Source organism: Myotis yumanensis, unplaced genomic scaffold (assembly GCF_028538775.1).
Source record: "Myotis yumanensis isolate MYYU_CA2020_CCGP unplaced genomic scaffold, mMyoYum1.0.hap1 SCAF_2, whole genome shotgun sequence".
Classification (NCBI taxonomy): Eukaryota; Metazoa; Chordata; class Mammalia; order Chiroptera; family Vespertilionidae; genus Myotis; species Myotis yumanensis.
The window spans coordinates 111,766,020-111,779,708 of NW_027223753.1; the positions used below are offsets into that span (position 1 = coordinate 111,766,020).

Consider the following 13,689-nt stretch of genomic DNA (forward strand, 5'->3'; position numbering starts at 1 on the left):
GGCCCAATCCTCAGTAGGGGGCATGCAGGAGGCAGTCGATCGATGATTCTCTCTTATCATTGATGTTTCCATCTCTCTCTCCCTTCCTTTCTAAAATCAATAAAAATATCTTCTTTAAAAAAAAGAAAGGATTATTATTTTTTTAAAAAAATAGTGGGAGTAGTTCTTCTACCCACCATCCCACTCAGTTCTGCAGAATGAGCACTCGTCCTGGGATAAATATGTGAAGACATGAGAATCTGACATCCTGCCAATTGGTCTCACTTCTCAAATAGGGTAATCCTAGCATTTAAAGATTCGTGATTTTCTTGTAACATGGTCCCCAGCGCCAAGCAATTCCCCTTCGACTCATTGGGATTCCATCTGACTTTCACCTTACTACCCAACTGAGCACACTGTCCTTTTCATTGATAGCCTGGTTTGCACAGACACTGCTCACATTTGTTTTATTTGACAAAAACAAGCAGGTGGAGCCCAGTTAGTTTTTAGGGGGAAGATAGACTTGTTTGCTAGACCTTGACCCCTCTCTCAGGAACCCAGGTTTTGTTTTGTTTTTAATATTTCCTAAATACATTTCTCAGAAAAACAGTTTGAGATCTAAATTACCAAAATGGTTAGGATGGTCCCGTCTTCCTAGCTCGTTTTGGAAATCTTAGTTTATTAGCATAGTCATAGAATGTCTGGTGCATGGGGAACTGGGGAGAAGCTCCACCGTTAGTCAGTTGGCCTGCAGCCTGTCAGTGCTGTGTCCTTGCAGCTCACCCCTGGGGGTAGCAGGTCTGTGGTAGCACTGCTCCAAGCGATGCTTTCTCTCAGCCGTTGGCCACCTGTTTAGTAATGTTGAAACCAGATCAGAGAACTCATTTTCCCTCCCCTCTGCCAGAAATGCTTTGGGTGGGGTTTTTTGTTTATTTTTTGTAGGTTGTTTTGTGTGTGTTTTTGCAGAGATCCATCTCTAGAAACATTTTTTTCCTTACATTTTTTTTTGTGCAATTAAGAAGGGCTAAAAATTCAGGCAGATAGTTACATTACTTTTTTGTTTCAAGTTCATGTAAAATTGCGATCCAGATCTTCTAAGCTGAAATAGACTATCCTGAACATTTAGGCCATTATACTCCCCAAAGAGCCTGTGGGTCTCTGGGAGCTCAGCATGAATTAAAATCCCTCTGCTGGTCTCAGAACAACCGTGGTGGTCTCCAGACCAAGCAGCCCCAGGGTTTGGCTGGCCTTCCCTCTCACAGCAGGGCAATGGTAGGTGGAATGAGAAGCCATGGAGTGGCCTCTGTTGTTCCTCTCACTTAGGTGTTTTGTTTTTCTTGAGTTGTCAATGCTTAAAAATTGGGGAACTTCACATGAAACCCAGATTTCCAGCTTCTTATGAAAAAAATCAGATATTCAGTGGAATGTGGGAGAAAGATGTCAAAGGTGACTGTTACGACTTGGGACCTAAACAGCTGAACAAAGGAGTTGCCATCTCTTGAGATGGGACAGACCGTGGGTAAATCAGGTTTGTGGATGGATTGCTAGAGATGTATTGAGTGTATTAAGTTTTGGATGTAGTAGGTTGGAGGTACATACTGAACATCCTGGTGAAAATCTACTTATATAAAAACCATGGGTGGTGTTCACCACTACCACAACTGCCATGACCAAGCGGAAGGAAGTCAGTCCTGCAGGGGTAGTCTTGGCAACGGCTGCGCCCTCCCCCGAGCTGTTTCCCGGAGCTATTTCCTGTAAGGGTGGGGTTTGGGGCAGGAACCCGCCCTGGGAGCGTGGAGGCATATCTTTCTAAAGTGTGCCATGCCAGCACGGCAAGGGGTGAACCTGAGTCGGGGCAGCTGAAAGGCTTAGAAAAGACAGACAAGAGAATGAAAGCCGGGTCTCGGTGGGACGCTGCTTCTCTGAGAGACAGCGACCATGCCCACAGCCATGCCTTTATTTTATAGCAGATGCTACGAGGCAAAGTAAGGGCGTGACCAAGATGTTTACAACATTCTCCTGGGTTTCAATCCTACTCAACTACATGCACCTGACCTCTATCAAGCCCACATCACTCAGGCACGTGGGGTCACGTGTTTGGACCATAGGTTCAAGCTTACAACTACAGCTGTTGGCTATAATTGTGCTGGGAGGGCCCTGCCCTCCAAGCTGGGACTTGCACGTGGCAATGAGAGGACTGTGCCCTCTCATCAGTCCAAGGCTTGAACCTGTCCAAAACACTGTAGTGCTCCCCACAATAAAGTTTTAATTCTGTTTCTTTGTTACTGATGTTGTGGCCCCACCCCATAACAAAGAAACAATTCCGGAGGATGAGGCCCAGGAATCAGGATTTTAAAAAGATTCCCAGGTGATTCTAATGTGCAGCCAAGGTTGAGAACCACTGCTATAGATAATATTAAAAATATATCTAAACATGCAATTCTTTGTCCAAAAAATGAGCATTTTCAAAAATTAAATGAAAAAAATTTGGATATACTCAATGGAGATTTTCACACATATTTTGATGATTCTATTGATTCCACAGATGAGGCTGAAAAGGAAATTTTTCCCATCGAATTTCTTAATAGTATTACTCCTTCGGGAATTCCGTGTCATAAATTAAAATTGAAAGTGGGTGCAATCATCATGCTATTGAGAAATCTCAATAGTAAATGGGGTCTTTGTAATGGTACCAGATTTATTATCAAAAGATTATGACCTAACATTATCGAAGCTGAAGTATTAACAGGATCTGCAGAGGAAGAGGCTGTTCTGATTCCAAGAATTAATTTGTCCCCATCTGACACTGGCCTCCCATTTAAATTGATTCGACGACGGTTTCCCGTGATGCCAGCATTTGTGATGACTATTAATAAATCACAAGGACAAACTCTAGACAAAGTAGGCATATTCCTACCTGAACCCGTTTTTGCACATGGTCAGTTATATGTTGCTTTCTCTCGAGTTTGAAGAGCATGTGATGTTACAGTTAAAGTTCTGAGTACTTCATCACAAGGGAAATTAGTCAAGCACTCCGAAAGTGTTTTCACTCTTAATGTGGTGTGCAGGGAGATACTAGAATAAGTTTAATCACTTAATCAGTCATTGTTTGCATCACTGTTTTTATATCATGTTTTTGTTGTTTTCATATCATGTTTTTGTTGTTTTCATATCATGTTTTTGTTGTTTTCATATCATGTTTTTGTCATTTTTATATCATGCCTCTGTTGTTGTTATATCCTTTTGTTACTGTTTATTAATAAATTTATATATTATTTTCATATACATTTTACTAATTTCCTTTCATCTCTCACACTTCTATTATAGAGAAAGGGCAAATAGCAATATTAAAATATCTCTGCTAATTAATTCCCTTTTTAAAAAAATATATTTTATTGATTTTTTACAGAGAGAAAGGGAGAGGGATAGAGAGTTAGAAACATCCATGAGAGAAAAACATCAATCAGCTGCCTCCTGCACACTCCCCAGTGGGGATGTGCCTGCAACCAAGGTACATGCCCTTGACCGGAATTGAACCCGGGACCCTTGAGTCCGCAGGCCGATGCTCTATCCACTGAGCCAAACCACTTAGGGCAATTAATTCTCTTTTAATGTGCACAAATTTCGTGCACCAGGCTACTAGTGTAGAATAAGTAAGTAGATATAAGAGTTGGGAGATAGGAGAGGTCTGGTAAGATATAAACTATAGGAGTTGTCAGCATATAAATGATATTTATATCCATGAGACAAGGTGATGTGACCAAGAGAGTGATTATGAGGAGAGTCCTGAAGACTGAGCCTTGAGGCAGGAGAATTCGGAGGAGTAGGGACAAAAGTCAGAACAGCACAGCAGAAGCCCAGCAAAGTGAGGTGTTATCCAGGCCAAGCAAAGAAACCCTATGCAGGAGGAGGGGAGCTATGCATCTGTGTCAGGCTGTGGCAGGTCAAGCAGAGGACAGCTGAGGACTGGCACTGGATCTGGAATGTGGTGGTCACTGTGTCGTGGCAAGAACCCCTCCAGTGGACCAGTGGAGCGGAAAGCCTGCTGAAGCGGGTCCCAGATAATAGATAATGAGAGATCCTGAATGTAGACAACTCTGCTGGCATTTTCTTTAAAAGGGAGCAGGGAAATGTGTTGGTAGCTGGATAGGGATATAGGATCCAGAGAGGGTGGTGGTGGTTTTGTAAAGATGAGAGAAGTTACAACATGTTTGTGTTTGGTGGCAGGGATCAAGGAGGGAAAGAGAAACACTAATCATGCAGAAAACTGAAGGGAGACTTGTTGGAGTGATGTCCTGAGTAGGTGAAAGGGGACATGTCCTCGGGCACAAGTGGAGAGATCTTCAGATAAGAGCTGAGACAATACTGTGAAGCAAGGCTGAGTGTGTTGGTTCAATGGAAGAATGAACAGATGAATGAATGGCAAGCAATCAGCCAGGAGAGACCAAAAATTACATACTATGCCCAAGAAAGTCTTCCTGGTGGCCTGCCCTCTGGGACTTTCCTGGCCTACTTTGTGAAGAGTGGCCAGCTGGTAGGTGGTGTGGATAACTAGGTCCTAGTCTAGATTATTAGTCTGGGTTTGAGTACTGATGTTCTGATTTCCAGAACATGATTCGGAGATTTATTTAGCTTTAATGGCAAGGAAAAATTGGGTGTATTCCTGATGGCTACAGTTGTTTGCTGGGAAGCAGCTTCTTTTAGTGATGGGACATGCGCTCTCTCATGGTCCCCAGTCCTACCCCACCAGGTTCACTCTTCTGCATGACCAGCCCAGCCCTTGGGCACTCGGGTTTATGACTCTTGATTTAGACTGAATGAGTAAGAAGAGACTTTTTTTTGAGGAGAGAGAAGAGGTGGCTAATTTGTTTGTGTGAATCAGTCTAAGAAGTTGCAAGAGTGGCCGTGCACCAGAGAACACACATCGCTAAAGTGGGTGTAGATTGGCCGCCTGCCTCTGTGCTTCCCAGAGAAGGCTGCCCAAGCTGTACTTTCTCTCTCATGCCTAATTGAGCACTGCTGCACATATGGAGCTTCACATGGAATCGCTCCTGTGGGCACTGTGTGGAGTAGTTCCTTTTCCGTTCTGAATAGTTCTGTAGTCTCGTCCACACATTACCAGCTGCATTTCCCAACTGCTAACTAATCATGAAAATTCTATCTGATCTTTTGGTAACATCAGGTCACTGGGATTATTTTAACGGCTAACATAAGCAGTATTGTTGCTGGCTTGGGTTCAGATTGTGTCTTGTGATCTGGAGGTCTCTTTTGAGATCCTAGCTGTTAAAATTAGAACACTTATTTTAAGAGATGCATGCAAGCTGAGACAAATCCCCACTACTGGGTCAGAATGAATGCTTCTCAGCAATTTGGAGACAATTGTGGTATGTTCCCAACTTGTTTATTGTTCCTGGCTGGTATTTTGGTGGCTAAACAGGCAGTGAGTCAGTGAATCTTCTGGTTATCCTTGCCCTAAGTCGAAGTTAGGTAAGACTATCTTCTGCCATCAACATTTCCCCTTCATATTCATCAGTTATTTTGGTTTTAGCCAGGCAACATAAGTTCCAGCAGGTACCTGATTGTTGCCTTTGGTGAGAGAGAGAATTCCAAAAAATTATCATGGCTTACCCTTCTATAAGGAACACTCCCAGATTTATATTTAGGTTAAAATATTCTTTTAAGTAAGAAGTAATTTCCTCTTATACTTAGGATCTGAGCTCTTATTTTGACATGGTAATTTTGGATTTTCATAAATGACTGAAAAGTAAATTGATTAAAATAATAGAAAATGACTTTTTAAAACATTCCTCAGGCAACATGATTGAGACATAAAAATGATTACATGGAATTTATATCTCCTTAATTGAAACCCTAGATTTAAAAACAGTATTTGAGATCTTTTGCTCATCATGTTTGCCAAGTGTTTTATTATGAAAGCTAAGAAAGCCAGCCCTTCAGGCTCCTTCACTGTGTAAATAAATACTGTTCTGTTTGTACAGTTAGTACCTAGTGAGTCTTAACTGTATTACCACAAACTTCACATAAGGTAGCCAGTGTCAGGCCTGCCAGTCCCCCTCAATTTCCCAGGGATCTGCTTATGTTGCTGACTGCCTTGTGCAAAATCTCAGAGTCTGTCTCCACTCCCCTCCCACCTTCCTGACCCTTGTTTCCCATTTAGCAGCTGCCTCACTTCTCACCCTTCCCCACTCCTCTTACTCTCAAAAGACCCTGGTTGGGCTGGCCCAAACCTTCCATGTTTGGTGGTTCGCCCAGGCCCTTTCCATAGAGTCCTTGCTCTAAAACCCATTTTTCTCCTACCCCCCACTCATTTCTATAGATCTGTTAGATGTGTGGTGGTAATATCTCCATTCCTCAAAACAGAGATCCCGTCTCTTACTGTATGGAAATAAGGCTGACAGAGGCCGATCCAGAACACTGAAGCTGGTCCGTGATTACCACATGTCCCAGTACCTTCCTTTCTTCCTCTCATGCATCTCTGCTGTCACACTTCTGGGTCCTTGTGAGCACTTTCTGGTCTTCGCATTTTTACAAGAAATCTACTCATGTCGTGTATTTGTGATTCATTTTGTTGCTGAGTTTGGGCAGCTGTTGGGAGGGTACTCACTCTTCGCAGCCTCCCACATGTCCCCATCTTGCTAGCAGCCAAGGAATTCCTCACCTGTGGGTGGAAAGGGCAGTTCCAACCACATTTAGGGCCCCTTAAGATCTTGGTTTCTATGTCAAACAGGCTTATTAAGAACTTTCTTAAAATCAGGACTGCCCTGTCTATGAAAGGACTATCTAGTGCAGCATGTCAAACTCGCGCGAAGGGGTGTGCCACATGCCTCCTCGTGGCCCACTGGCCGTGAGTTTGACATGCTTGATCTAGTGGATACAATTTTTCACATTGTTAGGGTGGAATGGGTAAAGAAGGTAATTTTGGAGAATCTTAAAAGCAGCAAGAGAAAAACAGTTACCTACAAAGGAGTACCCATACGACTGTCAGCTGATTTCTCAACAGAAACTATGCAGGCCAGAAGGGAGTGGCAAGAAATATTCAAAGTGATGAATAGCAAGAACCTACAACCAAGATTACTCTACCCAGCAAAGCTATCATTCAGAATTAAAGATCAGATAAAGAGCTTCACAGACAAAAAAAAGCTAAAGGAGTTCATCACCACCAAACCAGTATTATATGAAATGCTGAAGGGTATTCTCTAAGAAGAGGAAGAAAAAGGAAAAGATAAAAATTATGAACAACAAAGTGACAACAAATACATATCTATCAACAAATGAATCTAAAAATCAAGTGAATAAAAAATCTGAAGAACAGAATAAATTGTTGAATATAATAGAATCAGGGACATAGAAAGGAGTGGACTGACAATTCTTGAGGGGGAAGGGAGTGTGGGGGTACAGGAAGAGATTGGACAAAAATCTTACACCTATGGATGAGGACAATGGGGGGGGGCGGTAAGGGCATGGGGTGAGGTGGGAACTGGGTGAAGGGAAGCTATGGGGGGAAAAAAGGAACAACTGTAATTGAACAATAAAGATTTATTTTTTTTTAAAAAGGTAATTTTGAAGAAGGAGGGTCCTCCCTCTGGTCCCAGAGGGCAACATTGATTTATCATTAAAGAGATGCTTGAAGATTCATGAAGGTAGAGCCCGGGTCTGAGCCACAGCAAAACCCAGGGTGTAGACCAGTGATGGCGAACCTATGACACGCGTGTCAGAGGTGACACATGAACTCATTTTTTTGGTTGATTTTTCTTTGTTAAATGGCATTTAAATATATAAAATAAATATCAAAAATATAAGTCTTTGTTTTACTATGGTTGCAAATATCAAAAAATTTCTATATGTGACACGGCACCAGAGTTAAGTTAGGGTTTTTCAAAATGCTGACATGCCGAGCTCAAAAGGTTCGCCATCACTGGTGTAGACTGTCCCCAAATGGCATTCCTGTTGATGTAGGGGAAGATGGGTCATATGAGGAGGCGTCTACCAGCATGCAGCTTGGTGTTCAGTGAGGTTGCAGAAGCACCTGGGCCCCTGGGGGTTCAGAAGGAGCCCGAGGCTGAGGTAGGCAGTCCTGCTCCCAGCAGAGATTGGGCAGCCTCACTATGTAGGGTTTGCAGCATCACAGTGGCATTCTTGGGTCTTGAACCACGTGCCTGTCCTCTCCATAAGCTCTGAAGGCCAGTTCACAGGGTGATGGGCTTCAGAGGCCCTGAGATACAGTCACTTAAAGGGAAGCATCATCTATTTCTTGTTTGTTCTTCCCCTTCCTCTAAATTTTATGCAGACTGCATCTTCTGAGACCAGCCATTCTTCAGACAGTACTAACTTGATTTCTTTGTAGCTTTCTTTCCTATGGGTTACCTTCTGTTGCTCTGCCAATGACTATATTTGGGGTATTTTCAGGATTCAGTAGGCATACTTTTTCCAACTTTTAGGTTTACCATCTGTAGGCAAGGAGTTAATGCATGGAGTAACAAGTGTTATATTCTCAGACAGTGTCCTTGTAACTCTAGGAGTTCCTTGTAACAACAGCCTAGTTGTGGTTAAGGGCCTTGGCTTTGGAGCAATGGCCTGGGTGGGATCCCAGCTCTGCCACTCACCAGCCATGTGATCCTAAACAAGCTACTTAACTTATTCACACTCTGGTTTCCTCACAAAGCTGATTTGCAGATTAACTGAGACAAATCATGCAAATGTTAGCAGTGCCTGGCATGTGTGAGTACCCAATCTACAGCGTGGGCAGAAGTAGGGTTACAGTCATGAGTATGCAAAGCAGTTTATTCTTATACTAGAGGCCCGGTGCACAAAAATTTGTGCACTGGGGTGGGGGGGGGGGGGGATCCCCCAGCCCGGCCTGTGCCCTCTCGCAGTCTGGGACCCCTCGGGAGATAACGACCTGCTGGCTTAGGCCTGCTCCCGGGTGGCAGAGGGCACGCCCAATCCCTAGGTGCAGCGGTGCCGCCCCCTGTCATGCACAGAGCAGGGCGGATCGGGAGGTTGCCATGCCACCTCTACTCACGCTCAGGGTAGGGCCGATTGAGGGGTTGGGGCACTGCCCCCTGTCACACTCAAGGCAGGATCGATGGGGAGGTTGTAGCGCCACCCCCTGTCACGCACAGAGCAGGGCCAATCAGGGGGTTGGGGCGCTACCCCCTGTCACTCACAGAGCAGGGCCAATCAGGGGGTTAGGGCGCTGCCCCCTGTCACTCACAGAGCAGGGCCCATCATGGGGTTTGGGGTTCCGTACCCTGTCACACACAGAGCAGGGTCGATCAGGGGGTTGGGGAGCTCCCCCCCTGTCACGCACAGAGCAGGGCCCATCAGGGGGTTGAGGAGCTCCCCCCTGTCACTCACAGAGTAGGGCCAATAGGGGAGCTGGGGCACCGCCCCCTGTCACACACAGAGCAGGGCGGATCAGGGGGTTGGGGCGCTGCACCCTGTCACACTCAGGGCAGGGCCAATGGGGAGGTTATGGCTCTACCCTGTCACACACAGAGCAAGGCCCATGGAGGGGCGTTGGGGCACCACCCTCTATCACCCACAGAGCAGGGCCGATCAGGGGGTTGGGGCGCCGCCACTGTCACACTCAGGGCAGGGCCAATGGGGAGGTTATGGCTCTACCCTGTCACACACAGAGCAGGGCCTGGGGGGGGAGGAGGCGGGAGTTGGGGCGCTGCACCCTGTCACACACAGAGCAGGGCCAATCAGGGGGTTGGTACGCCGCACCCTGTCACACACAGAGCCGCAGGGCGATCAGGGGGTTGGGGAGCTCCCCCCTATCAGGCACAGAGCAGGGCTGATCAGGGGGTTGGGGCGCCTTCCCCTGTCACAAACAGAGCAGGGCGGATAGGGAGGTTGTGGCCCTGCCCCCTGTCACTCACAGAGCCATAGGGCGATCAGGAGGTTTGGGCGCTGCCCCCTGTCACACTGATCCTGGTGCCGGGAGCCTCTTGGCTCCGCTGATCCCGGTGCCGGGAGGCATATTACCCTTTTACTATATAGAATAGAGGCCTGGTGCATGGGTGGGGGCCGGCTGGTTTGCCCTGAAGGGTGTCCTGGATCAGGGTGGGGGTCCCCACTGGGGTGCCTGGCCAGTCTGGGTGAGGGGCTGAGGGCCGTTTTCAGGCTGGCGGGTGACTGAAGCTCTCAACCGCTCCTTTTTTTCTTTTTTCTTTTCTATTCTGGGCCAGCTTTAGCTCTGAGGCCTCGCTGCTGAAAGCAGGTTTCTGGTCTTTACCTTCTGTATTTGATATAATATTGTGGTCCAGCTGGCTGAAGCCCGGCTGACTGAAAGCCGGTTTCTGGGGTTTTGTTTAGCTTCTATATTTGCAACATAGTGCTTAGAGTTGCAGCTGAGAGGCCGGCAAGTCAGGTGGGGAACGTTGGAGTTCGCCATCACTGGAGCAAGCAAGCCTCCCTGTTTGCTTCAGTGCATGGCTGCCGGCCGCCATCTTGGCTGACAGTTAATTTGCATAAGGATATGCTGATTAGCCAATGGGAAGGGTAGCGGTTGTACGCTAATTACCATGTTTCTCTTTTATTAGTGTAGATTATTAATTATTGTATTATGTTCAATGCAAACAAACAACTGTAAACCTACTTTTGCCCCACCCTTATGTTAGATTTTACTGTTACTACTGCTTAATTATTTTCGAAGTCTCAAAAAGAACAGACTAGACAGGAATAGAGTTTATTCTATACTTATGTTTTAATGAGCATTTCTACATCTCATGTAATGACTATATGACATTTATATTAGATTTAAGCAAATAATGGGAGTACACTTCCTGATCAGTTAAGACAGGAGGAGCAGACAGGTGGGACCTTGAGTCAGGAGTGAAAGTCTGAGAAGGTGAGTGAGCACCTCCGCTTCACCTGTGCACTGTCTGGTTTCAGTTAAGTGTTTGTATTGCTGGGATGGTTTCCCCATCAACATTGGGGCATTTGTTGAAGGCAGTTATCATAATCCTGCATATCTTTCCCTGGCCTTGTCTGGCTGCTTCTGAACAAAACCTCTTTTAGAAATGCCTGCCTGCTCTGGCTGTTCTGGAATCCCACGGTTCCAGTGTCGACACTGCTCTTGTCCTTTATTATTTTTATTAGAGGCCCGGTGCATGAAATTCGTTCATGGGGGGGTGGGGGGGCGGGTGTCCCTCTCCAATCTGGGATATCCCTCTCACAATCCGGGACTGCTGGCTCCCAACCGCTCACCTGCCTGACTGCCTGACTGCCCCTAACCGCTTCTGCCTGCAAGCCTGATCACCCCCTAACCACTCCCCTGCCAGCCTGATCAATGCCTAACTGCTCCCCTGCCGGCCTAGTCACCCCCAACTGCCCTCCCCTGCTGGCCTGGTCATGCCTAACTGCCCTCCCCTGTAGGCCTGGTCCCCCCCAACTGCCCTCCTCTGCAGGCCCAGGTGCCCCCACCTGCCTTCCCCTGCAGGCCTGGTCACTTCCAACTGCCCTCCCTTGCCAGCCATCTTGTGATGACATGGGCACAGCCATCTTGCGACCACATGGGGGCCGCCATCTTGTGCGAGGGCTTGGTGGTCAATTTGCATATTACCTCTTTATTATATAGGATTGGATGACTCATCTTCTTGTTTGGACAAAAGCTTCTTGGGACCACGCACTGAGCATAGTGCCTTACACATACCTAATTTGAACATTATTATTTCTGTCCTTTTAAGGATAGAATCGCGAGTACTTGTGTGAGTTTGAGTGAGTGTATGTGTGTATGTAAAATACTCTGTGTGTATAAAATGAAGAGTTAGCTTGGGGATATCAGGTAGCCTTCATTTTCAGAAGAAATGCACTGTGGGATAGTCACCCTAAGAGGGAAATTGACAACAGGCTCTATTTTTCTTAAGTAGTTTGGAATGAGAGCATGGTAGGATGGGAAGAGCTCAGATGGATAGAACTGTGCCAGATGCCATCTCTACCACTTAATAGCTGTATGGCTCTAGGCAACTCACCACTGGGAGCCTCCATTAACACTGTAGGAAAATCTACCTTGTGGACTGTTATTTCCAATCATGTCCTTACATAATTTGGGCCTCGAATATAGTAAACTCTCAGATAATGACAGTTATATAACAGGTTTCTGACATTTAAAAAAATCTTTAGGCAGTAGGAAAGCTTACATGGATAGTTTACGTTGTTTTGATCTGTGTATTATATTCAAATCCTTTGGTTGCCTGTAGGATAAATCCACTAAAATCTAACACATGAGCCCAGCACTCGGGGATCCTGTCCCGTTTTGTCTTTTGCTATTAAAGCTTCCTCCTGTCGTAAAGTTGTACAAACTTCAAGTCACATCCACCATCTCAGCGCCTCTTCCCCAATGCACCTAGCTTGCAGTGACCTCCTGCCTCTGAATTCCTAGAGCCCCTCTTCCTTTGCCACCTGTTGTATTCACCTGCATTATTTAGTTTTATAGTCATAGATTTCCTCTAAGCCAAAATAGGACCACTCTTAATTCTTATTGTGAAATATAGTGTATATACCAAAGAATATTTAAAAATGTAGTTTTCTAAAATACTCATCATCCAAGTTTATGGGACACAACCAGTACCTTAGAAGCTCCTTTTGGCCCCTTTCCCATCACAGCTTCCCTCTCTGCCAGAAAACCAATATCATGAAATTTTTATTGATTACAGTCTTCTGTTCTTTTAATAGTACTTTTTGTTCTGCCCTTATATAAGTGGATTCATATATATTCCTATTTGAAATTGTATGTTTCTTTTTTCAGCATATTTAAAAATTTCATTTTCACTGCTGAATTGTATTCAATGATATAAATATACCTGAAGTTGTCCTTTAAAAAAAAAAAGGATATGAAGGATCAGATCATATAACTTGGACTTTATTACACAGGACAGGCACAGAGAGCCATTTGTTTTAAAGTGAAGGGGTGATACTTGCTTTTGAAATTACATGAGGGAAAGTATCCATGGCTAATTTTTTTGCCAGAGAGAGAAATGGAAATGCAGGTATATGAGCCTCCCCCTCACTGTCCTCCCCTTTCAACCAACTGAGAATGTGGGTCTGTTTCTAGAAAAAAATGATAGAAGCCTAAAAAGTTAAAAGAGCAGTTATAAAGTGGGAATACTTAATGAACTGATATTTAGTAAATATTTTTAATGAAAAAAAATAGAATGGGTAAATAAGCATAAAATCTCAGTGACATTCAGCATTAAGCATGTATTTCTTGCTCATGTGTTGTTGGGTAGGCCCGGACAGCTCTGGTCACCTAAGCTGAGTTTTGAGCCAGGCCACAGGCTTGATCCATGTCTGCTCCAAGCGTCTCAGTTCGGAACCTGCAGGCTGCCCAGGCCACATTCTCTGCTGCAGAAGTGGCAGCTTCTTAGAGAGGGTGAACAAAAACAGTTCACTGCTCCCCACATTCAGTTGTCCAAAGCAAATCCTCTGAGCATGCCCAACATTAGTGAGGCAGGGACATGTACTCCTCACAGAGGCTGGGAAACGGAGTGAACACGCTCAGCAATCGTCTCATGGAACTTATGGTCATCCAGTTGTTTCCAGTTCACACCTACTTCACAGTGCTGCTGCTCTGAACATTTTGATTATGTCTCCTGTCACACATCTGCGAGAGTTTCTTTAGGGTACATGCCCAGAAGCTGAGCATTTTCAACTTGAGTAGCTAATATCACATGGTTTTCTAAG

The 13,689-nt window shown here is 45.2% G+C and overlaps 1 protein-coding gene across 1 annotated transcript in view; it reads left to right on the forward strand.

Moving 5' to 3' along the window:
- Positions 1-13,689, forward strand: part of GYG1 (glycogenin 1) — a 45,152-nt gene that overhangs the window by 27,506 nt on the left and 3,957 nt on the right. The window lies entirely within an intron of this gene.